This window comes from Palaemon carinicauda, chromosome 1 (assembly GCF_036898095.1).
Source record: "Palaemon carinicauda isolate YSFRI2023 chromosome 1, ASM3689809v2, whole genome shotgun sequence".
NCBI lineage: Eukaryota > Metazoa > Arthropoda > Malacostraca > Decapoda > Palaemonidae > Palaemon > Palaemon carinicauda.
In genome coordinates this window covers 188515693-188526823 of record NC_090725.1, presented here as the reverse complement: position 1 = coordinate 188526823, position 11131 = coordinate 188515693, and positions in this window count along the sequence as shown.

Sequence of the window (11131 nt, the reverse complement as noted above, 5' to 3'; positions counted from 1 at the left end):
GATAATGTTAGTATAGACACTTACTAACTCTAACTCTAGTTCCTAGAGTTACTCCTACCTTGTATTTTCCCTATCAGGGAAACTAAATATTAATTACTGACGGAGGTCTCAGCAATGGCCTGGGAGGGGAAACACAGATATGTGACTTTTCTACTTCCTTTTAAGCTTACTATCCTAAGCTATCATAAACGATAGTAATTACTATTGTTGATAAAAATTGTATCCTTTTATATCACTGATATGAAAAATTAAATACTCATTGAGCAACTTTTCCTTTACAGGAGGAGTCAATGGAAAAGTGTGCAGTCTTATCCTGCAACCACAAAGGCAAAGACTTTTGTGGCCACACGAAGTGCAGGACTCATGCCCCCTGCTGAATCGTGTCGGGAGTCCTCAAGTATTGGGACCCGAAAGGTTGCCCCACCTGTTCGACCCTGCTGGCCAACGACTTCGGAGAAGCTCCCTCAGTCAACACAGAGACTAGGGAGACAGCGAGGGGAACCCTTCGCAGATGGATAAGTAGATTCCAAAAGAACTTTCAGTGACTATACTTACCCGATGACTTCTTAAAGTGCCTACTGTTCCCCAAGGCTCTACCAAACGCAGTGGGGCCCCAGGAACAGGGCCAGTCTTCCCTCATACAACTGAAGATCGACGCGGACATAGATAAAACACTGGAAGGCATGGACATCCACCAAGAAAGGACGTCAGAAGTGTCTATTGACACTGAGAAGGACCTACTACAAGGAGGCCCTGAAGAAGATGTGGAACATCCACAAGAGGAGGATGAAGGATCTGTTTCAATGGCAACCGAAGACCCTCAGTTTGCCGTGACGACATACCAACCTATGCTGTCAACTTCTTCAATCCCAACTTCACAACCAGTTGCACATGCCAACAAAAACGAAGCGATCCTCACTTCGATTCAACGGATGATGGAGTTGTTCCAAAAGGAACAAGAGACAATGAGAGAATCGCTCAAGCAGCAGCAGATACTGTTGCAGGAGAGGGCGGACCACCCTTGATCTACCAAGGGCTCCACTAAGAAGCCCCTTAAAGTGTTGAATATCCCTCACCGCTCCAAAACCAACCCCTGGAGGTATGCGGAGAATATACCCATGACGAATGGGAAACTATTCGTCTCAGAGAAGTTGAGGACCAAACTGATTGAAGATCTTGAGTTCTGGCCTAACTTTTCAGCTTACCCAGAATGTTACGTGAGACTGCGGGATGAACATGCAGCCCGTGAGGAAACGGTACCCAAGACGTCATTGTCTTCGAGCATGACAAGGCGCAAGCCACCCTCCTGAAATCCTTGAAAGGAGCCGGGTACACCAACTCCAAAGTCTCAGCACTGAGCAAGAGACATCCCACTTTTCTTGCTCCTTCCTCCATCCCTTTCCCCTTTTTGGAGGAAGCACTAGAGTTCGCCATCAAGGCAGTCGACGAGGGCAAACCCTGCCCAATCCTAGAGGAATGCAAACCATTCTCTCTAGCATTGCCTACCTGTGAGGAGAAGTAGAAGGATGTCCACCTAACCTTCTCCATCTCTAAGTTGGATCCGGAGATAGCAGGCCAGCCGTTCAATGAGAACCTTCCGAAGTTGCCAGACCATCTTCTGAGGAGGGAACAGGAGACGAAGGAGAGACTTGCGGTCTCCCCTTCACATCAGAACTGGCTGGAAATGAGTGCATGTCTACAGAACGCCCCAGAAATGTTAATTTTCCAGACTAAGTCCCACAGGGGTACCCTTGTGAAGGACTTATATGCTTTCCTCAGAACGAGGAGAGCCTGCAGAGAGTTTGTTTTGGCCTCAGCGACCATACGACACGAACCAAGGAAACTGATTACCTCGAACATCTGGGGTAAAGACCATTTCCCACAGGAACTGGTCCAAGAGATCATAGCCAGAACAGCCACGGAAAACTGGAACCTTCTCCAAAAGTGGGGCATGAGCTCAAAGAGGAAATCTTCCTCGGACGGAGGTCCCTAGCCCAAGAATAAAAGCAAGGAGACCACGCACACCTGCACAACTTCTTGCCATGACTATGACCACGATGCCTCAGACCACTTACCAGATAGTCCCTCAACAACTGGCAGCCCAGTCGCCAGTGTTTAACCCCAACTTCAAGAGGCAGCCGACTCCCCTTCGCCCTAGAGAAAGGAAATAGCCCTAAGAGAAGTTCAGCCGGAGGTGACTCCTCCTGGGGCCAAGTAGGACGTAGTCACGGAAACAAATCCACAGAACACCCCCTCCAAAGAGGGGTCCCAGGTAGGAGGCAGACCGCATCACTTTCGGGATCGCTGGACCTTCGATCCCTGGGCCTACCAAAAGGAGCAAACACAGTCTCGATAGACCCAACAGATGCTCACTGGCATCTTCTATTGAGCCGCCCTTTCTTCTCCTACCCAGGATTCATACTTCAGAAGAAGAGCAATGCCCTTCAGACTGAATACAGCCCTAAGGATATTCACAAAGCCGGCAGACACAATCGTCAAGCAGCTACACTCTGAAGGAGTTCAAGTACAAGCATATCTAGACGATTGACTGGTATGGGCAGCATCCAAGACTACTTGTCTGCAGGCAGCCAACAAGATGATCCAGTCCTGGAACACCTGGACTTCAAGATCAATTGCAAGAAGTCTCGCCTTCCTCCAGCTCAGAAGTTCCAATGGCTAAGAAGCCAATGAGGCTTAAAGTCACACCACCTCTCCATTCCATCCAAGAAGAGGAGAGAGGTAGAGGGATCTGTCAAGAGACTAATCCATCACGAGAGGATTTCAAGACGCCAATAGGAAAGAGTATTGGATCTCTCCAGTTTGCAGCAGTGACATACCTGGTGCTAAAAGCACGTCTAAAAGATGTGTCAAGAGTCTGGAGAAGATACACATCAAATGCTCAAAGAGATCAACCAAGATTGACCCTGACCCAGCTGCACACGCAGTTAAGGCCATGGTCAACAGCCAAGAGCCTGGCACGAACAATTTCCCGGCAACCACCACAACCATCAGTGGTTATTCACACGGATGCCTCCTCGGAAGGATGGGGAGGCCATTCTCACAAGGGAATAGTACAAGGGAATTAGTCGCACCTGTTAAAAACCTTTCATATCAACGTTTTGGAAGCTCTGGTAGTTTTCTGGACGTTGAAGAAACTATCCCCTCGCAGAACAATCTACATCAGATTGGTCCTGGACAACGAAGTGATAGCAAAATGTCTAAATCGACAAGGCTCGAGATCGCCTCACATCAACCATGTGACATTACTCACCTTCTACCTGGCAAGGAAAAAGGGATGGCACCTATCAGCAGTTCACCTTCAAGGGTTTCGCAACGTGACGGCAGACGCTCTATACAGGTGAAAGCCCATAGAGAAAGAATGGTCCCTAGACGCAGACTCATTCTCCTTCACCTCGGAAAAAGTCCTGGAACTGCAGACCGACCTCTTCACAACGAGCGACAACAAGAGACTACCTCGTTACCTTGCCCCTTATATGGACCCTCAAACAGAGGCGATGGACACCATGTCCCTCGACTGGAACAGGTGGAATCGCATTTACTTGTTTCCACCATCCAATCTCCTGCTAAGAGTCCTTGACAAGCTAAGATCCTTCAGAGGGACAGCAGCAGTTGTGGCCCCCAAGTGGCCCAAAAGCAATTGGTTCCCTCTAGTTCTAGAGCTGAAACTGAAGCTGTTTCCCCTGTCGAACCCAGTATTATCCCAACTGGTCCAGAAGTCAACTGTCTACACTTCATACTCTAGAACCAACAACCTACATCTCATGATTTTCTCGCCCTAGCGGCGAACAAAAAGTTTGGGATCTCAAAGGATAAAGTTGACTTCATCCTAGAGTATAAGTCAAGTTCGACTAGGAGGCAATATGAATCATCATGGAAGAAATGGGTTTCCTTTGTGAAAACAAGGAAACTGACAGAAATATCGATAGTTTTCTGTCTCACATTCTTCATACACCTACACAAACAAGGCCTGGCTTCTTCTACGATTACCTCGTGTAAGTCAGCCCTGACTAGACCACTTCTGTACGCCTTTGAGGTGGACCTTTCTGGTGAAATCTTCAATAAGATCCCAAAAGTATGCGCTAGACTCAGGCCAGCAACCCCACCAAGGTCAATCACGTGGTCCTTGGACAAAGTCTTGCATTATGCTTCGAACCCAAATAATGAGGATTGTACTTTAAGGATCTAACACAGAAAGTCATCTTTCTGTTTGCAATAGCCGCAGGGACTAGATTTAGTGAAATAGTGGCCTTATCCAGAAACGAAGGCCATATTCAGTTCCTAGACACAGGAGAACTGAACCTCTTTCCTGATCCTGCCTTTCTTGCCAAGAATGAGCTACCCACTAAGAGGTCGGGTCCTTGGATAATCTGCCCACTGAAGGAAGATGTCTCTCTATGCCCAGTAGAGTGTCTTAAGGTCTGTCTTCGAAGAACTTCAAGGGAGGACAGCTCTTCAGAGGTGAAACCTCAGGATCAAACCTATCCCTAAGACAACTGAGAGCGAAGCTCACCTACTTTATTCGCAGAGCGGATCCTGACAGTATACCCCCAGGTCACGATCCTAGAAAAGTTGTTTCTTTGTTGAAATTCTTTCAACATATGGACTTGGAAAGACTCCACTCATTCACTGGGTGGAGATCTTCCAGGGTCTTCTACAAATACTATGCGAAGCAAGTACATGAAATAAAACATTTTGTGGTGGCGGCGGGTAGTGTCATTAAACCTGTCGTCTAGTACTGCGATGAACAGTGGACTGTTTTGGGACTTTACAGTGCATCGGGTGCATAGGTACACTTATCTTCTAGTGAAAATCACAACGATGATTAACACACTGTTCCATATAGGTGCATATTTGACCAATAACACCAGTTTTTATGCATTCCCAAAATCTGTACAAGTCAGACAGATTTGGTTTCACATCTCCATTGAGTGGCATTATTCCGATAATGAAATTACATATTTTTTTCTACAAGGGAAAATATGGACCCTGATGTGCTTTAATGCTGGATCAGATTCATACCCTATTGTAACTACATTTGATAATCTAGTTGCAAGGTAAGAATACTAAACGTATTTGCGTCTTATTGCTGCTATCTCAGTTGCAGACAAATAAAACATGCTAGAGTTTTAATTAAACCTAAGAAGGGCCCAACTTGAAATCAGGATACAGATTTCCAAGGTATTTGAAAGGTAATATCTAAAGTTTTACCTTCCGTTCCTACGGAAATTCAAGCCTTGAATCCTTATTGTCGATGTCGACACTTTCCCTGCGGGGCAGGAAGCACTAAACCAGTTCCAGGTTTAGTGGAAATGACAGTTAACTCAAATTTATATACAGGTCTAGCAGACCAGATAAGGAAATCCATTCAAGGTAGAAGGCACGTACACTAACCCGCAGCTATAGTAATATCAAGTTAATTCTCTAGTATGCTTCCATCAGGAAGACAAGGCCTGAGCCCCAAAAACAGATTTTGAGCAAAGTGAAAAATCTATTTTTGGGTGAGAGTGCCATGTCATCCTGATGGACCCTCCCTTTGCTGACCCCTCCCAAAATTACTCTCTCTGCGGCCATTTCTGCTTAACAACAAGAAAAGGAATGGCGTCGTAGTAGTAATGGAGAAAGAAGTCCACCAGGTACCTAGATCGGCACACCTTTCTTTCGCCACTCTTCCCTCTTTCATCAAAGAGTTAAATCTATTTGGGGTGAAGATTGCTATGTGTTGTATCTAAAAATACGTCCCCTGATATTATGCGATATCCTTAATTGGATATTCGCGCCAGAAGTTAAAATCCTGGAGACCTTCGGTTTATTTCTCTGGGAGTATCACTGTAGCACATATCCCTTAGAAGGCTACGTAAAGGAACCCTTCCATCAGGACGACATGGCCTGAGCCCAAAAATAGATTTTCCACTTTGCTCAAAATCCGTTATTTGGTATAGTATGGTAAATGTTCAATTTCTGTCTCCATTAGGTAACAGTCACGACTCCAAAATGGTATTTGATTTTCTCATCGATAATGGTGAAGACTGTGATAATAATGGTAATGTAAGTTATATTGTTTTCATAAAGATAATTATAATGAGATTAAGAGAGGTGTCATTGAATAACTGGGGTCAAATCTTTGACAGAAATACTGTACTATAAAAATAGGAAATATTTGTGAAAACATGCTCTGAGTTAATTGAAAATTGCTTTGTATGCCAAAAAATAGGAAAAAAAGCAGAAGCAGTTGGAGAGGCCAAAGCTAAATGGGTGACTAAGAAAGAGAAAAATCTGTTTTAAAAAGAAAAAAAAAATGCGTGGAAAAGGCTTAGGCCAAGAAAAAATCCTCTCACAGCAGAAAGATAAACAAGAAAGGGATAAAGCAAATGCTCTGGTAAAACTGACCAGGGTGGTTTTTGAAAAAAATGTCTCAAAAAAAAAATTAAAAGAAAGCCTCGTGGGGTTCTTCAGTAGCGCCATCTACCAAATTAGGTAATGAACGTAGTTAGATGCTGATCAGATTCACACAGAGGAGCAGAGTGGTACCCATTCCAAGCATCTGTGATTGTTTTCCACACATTTCCTGGTATGCATCGTGCTAGACGGAAAGGTGACTCTGTTGTAAATATTTCTCGCTTACAGAATTTATTCAATGGGGAAAGGTCCACTCTCCTGTGTAGGGTACCATCAGGTTTTTGTGTGACCATCATCCTGTGGCATAATATTGCAGCTTCACCATAGGGGACTCTTTCTATGACACCCAATAGAAAGAGTACAGGGGAATGAAAGCGCACCTGGTCGCTTTGAGGCAGGTAGATGTCATTTCCCTTAGTTCTCTTTCTGCATCCCTCGTTTATTGTTTTAATAGTGCTGACTGACATTTGTGGTCTGTTGTTACTGGGTCGTTGATATTTAGCACCACCAATGGTCGAGAAGTTGGGAGGCAGGATTCCAAGGGTAAGGAGGGATTCATGTGATAGGTAGAACTGATGGATGTCACTACTGATGTATATCATTGCCCGGCACAATTTGATGTTGCCCTGAGTGTCACGTTCTTCAAGGATGCCAAAAAAGGCACCGTTGAATTTGATTTGGAACTTGTTGGCTGTCTGCAATTTTAGTGATACTGGGTAAAGATCGTCTCTAGAGAACCCATGTGATAAGAACAAGAACTGATGGAGGGACCATACATCAGACTGAGCTCCACTATCCGATACTCCATTCACGTCAGCGAATGCAGGAGAGCAAGGTGAGCCATGGTGACCGGGGACAGTATAGTCTATACTAAGTCTCAGTTTCACAGTCGGGTGTCTGGTTACCCGAGCACGGCACCACTCGCCGAATAAGAATATGTGGTGTTGAAGTATTACTGTCTGTGAGTTTGGTGCTGATGGGATCATACATCTAGTTGATATAGTAAAGATTTGGGATAATGGACCTTCATCAAGCATGACTGCCTTAACTCCTTCACTATGCTGAACCTCAATGCGACAGCGCCTTTGGGCCATGAAACATTATTTACATTGCTTGTGGGGTTTACGATTCCATCTATGAGCATTTTCTGTGAATAAGAGGAATTTTCTCCCACAATCAGGACAGGACGCTTGTTTTGTTCTATCAGTAGGTGGTGATGGAGGAGGGGGAAGCTGGTGTTTCCTGTTCTTCTGTACAGTGTCCATGTCTGCTGATCCATGATTCCACTTGAATGCCAATATGGCAGAGTTGTTTGAGAAACTGAGAGCATTTCTAGCCATTTCCTTGCCCTATACAAAAGCATTGACCTCGTTAATGGATTTGTGTTGCATATCTTCAACACAAAGGGCTTCTCAGCAGATATCAACGTTGGAAACTACTAACAGAAGCACATCTCAAATGGCTTCGTCTGTGTAATCTAGGAGGTTGGTATTACCGCATGTGCATCTGTGTGAAACCTTGAACTCACAAGTTTCTGCTTCTCTGCATTTTGATGCATGACCATAAAGTTTGCCTGCTTAACTCCAAGGGACACCGTAATGATGGCCAAAAAGTTCATGTCCTTCAGGACCTCATCAACAGGTAGTGTAGTAATACTGGGATTAATTTTCAGAAGGGTGCAATCCCTGATCCACGGTAGTTGTCCCAACATCGCTCAAACATGTTCCATGTCACTCTCTACACCAATGTCAATGTGTGGTCGCTCCAGTAAGATTATGGTTATTGAGGTGGGCAATAACGACTGAGTCGCTCCATCAACGGTCTTAAAGTCACAGCCAAGCAGGCTCTATTCGAGGACCACTATCGTTCCAGGTTGATGGAAGTCTAGGCCTGATCCTTATGTGGATGACTCGGCTCCACCTCACTGGCCACAGAAACTGACACCAAAATGAAGGAAACTCATCATCAATTTATAATCATGTTTATTGACAATGTTGGTGACAATATATGCAAAACATAACAGTGGTTAGGAACTGACATCATGGAGTAAATATGACTAATAGATTATTGTGACTTAATACTAAGCAATGGTATACATAGGTCAAGAACAAATATACATTTAAATTAATTACTATCAGCAAAACATAATAGCAGTGACATCATAAATATGAATGACAGATAAATATGACAATACTGGACCATAGTATACATAGAACATGAACAAATATACATACAGACTAATTACAATTTGGCTGTTATCCTTGGAATTATAAATATGACATAAAACATGGGCAGCAACATCTCTGAAATCTATACTTCATATGGATAACCGTACCCACATGATATACACCCTCCACTCATACTGTGAGGGGCGAATGACAGGTCATAGCCGACTGATGCTTTATTCTCAGATCAGGTGGTTGACATAGAGGTCTGCGGACGGATAAGTAGCAAGGCCCCTGGGGTAGGTGACTGACCGCCGCAGACAGGTAAAATATCCTAGGCATTTGTGTTTCTTTACATTAACATATTTACAAATAGCAAGGCCCAGCATTAACATACAATGATGAATGGCATAAATAAAAATAAAAGATGATTCTGCACATGATGATATAAATAACATTTACAATGAAATAACATGAAAATATGTATAAGTGAAAAAAAGGGAATTCGTAGAGTAAAAATCCTGTAGGACATTGTCCTTACAAATAACCCCCCCCCCCCACCCAAGACAATTATTAAAAAACCTTCTAATGATTGGATGACAAGAGAGAACAGGCAAAAATAAAATCAAACACTAAATATCAGTCTCCATAGCATGCTGGTGGTTTCAGACGGCCTCTTCTTCGGGATACCAGCGTCAGTCGACCATCGTCAGCGATCCCTGTGCTTACGTCTTGTGAATGCAGGATGCCGGCCCGTTCGTGGCATCTGAGGGTTCGAATGCTGTTTGCGGTTTTCCTGGACTGCGTTTAGTGTGTCTTGCCCTGGCTTTCTCTGCATTATTTTGGGGACGTATGTGAGGTCATCACCCTTGTTACACTTGAAGGTCGTCATCTCCGTGTGCGGCAGTTTTAACCTGTCCACTGATATACAATCTTCCGTTCCGTGCACCATGATTTTGAAGGCCTTTTCCGTCCTCTCTATGGCCGAGTCAGTGGAGGGCGGTGGGTGTCCTGCCTTATGAAGACGTATGGACATGTGTTCAGGGTGGTTGGTCGATAGTGCTTGGTTCTGTCCCTGTATGTCTTGCGGCAGGGCGTGAATTTCCCCGCTTTTTCACATAGACAGGCAATGCTGACGTCAACGTAGCCCGGCTCGGCGGGTAAAAATTCACCCAGAACGATGAGTGTTTCGCCGTACACCTTCTCGGCCGGGGAAGCATCGCCATCGGACCTTGGGGCTGTGCGGAGGACCCATGGTAGTTGATGGATCCAGCGTTCGTCTGTACACCTGGCCATTATTACCACCTTCAGGGAATGATGGCTTCTTTCGACTATGCGGTTTGCTATTCCCCTCAGCTCCGAAACTCACTCGAGCCGTATTTAGTCCGTTAACGGAGAGAGGCTTTCCGAGCAGTCGAGTTATCGTTAATGCCGTGGCAAACTGCAAGGAAGAACGCCAGAACACATGTTATTTTGTACCGTAGTGAGTCCGTTAGTGGCGTTTTTTGGCGGGTGGAGTCGCGAGCCCAAACAATCTCTTTTGAGGTTGCCGTGTCAAGTCCGTTAAGGGAAACTCCATGGGTCACCAGTTGTAAGGGGCGAATGATAGATCATAGCCAACTGATGCTTTATTCTCAGAACAGGTGATTGACATAGAGGTCTGTGGACGGATAAGATAAATAAATAAAAAGAAGAGATGATTTTGCACCCAGTGATAAAAATAACATTTACAACGAAATAACAGGAAAATATGTATAGGTGAAAAAAGGGAATTTGTAGAGTAAAAATGCTGTAGGACATTGTCCTTACAATACATAATAAATATGGAGGGCTGGATATACATTGACAGACTTAATATGATTCCTGATACCTTAATAATAGTTGTGCATAGTTTACTAAACGTACCTAATAATCTAAAGAGAGCAGTAAGTGAGAGATGAGTGGGAGTGAGGTTTAGCTTGGGCTGCTTGTAAACAATGCTTTCCTTGTTCAGTCTGGCCACCTTCTTACCTATACAGTGTTACCATACCAAAACTCTTTAATCAGAAGCAAGACTAAACTTAAGGAGAATGTATTGAGAGTAAAGAAAATGAAAGAGTTAATGACATGGATTATAATGAAAAGGTTAATGAATTAAAAACAAGCTTTTCGAAGTGCCTTTGTTAATGAATCAGAGTCGAACCTTAGATAACATAGAAATGGATTTAGATATTGTTTCAGGGCTACTTAAAGAAACAGTAGGATCAGATGCAACCACCCAAAGTTTTTTCTTAATGAATACCTTATTGGGTTAGCAGTTACGATAACAAAGATAATAAAAGACTACTTAGATATTACCCGTTTTAAGAAAAATTGCAAAGGATTAACCCTATCTAAAAGGGGTGAAAGTTGGATCCTTTCAATTACTGAGCTACATCTTTAACGTGTAGGCCTATAGTTTGTAAAATATGTGAGACCATAATTAGAAATATATTAATAGAACATTTAGCGTCAAATGATATCCTCAGTGGAAGACAGAATGGTTTTAAGAGTAAACATAGGTACTGTTA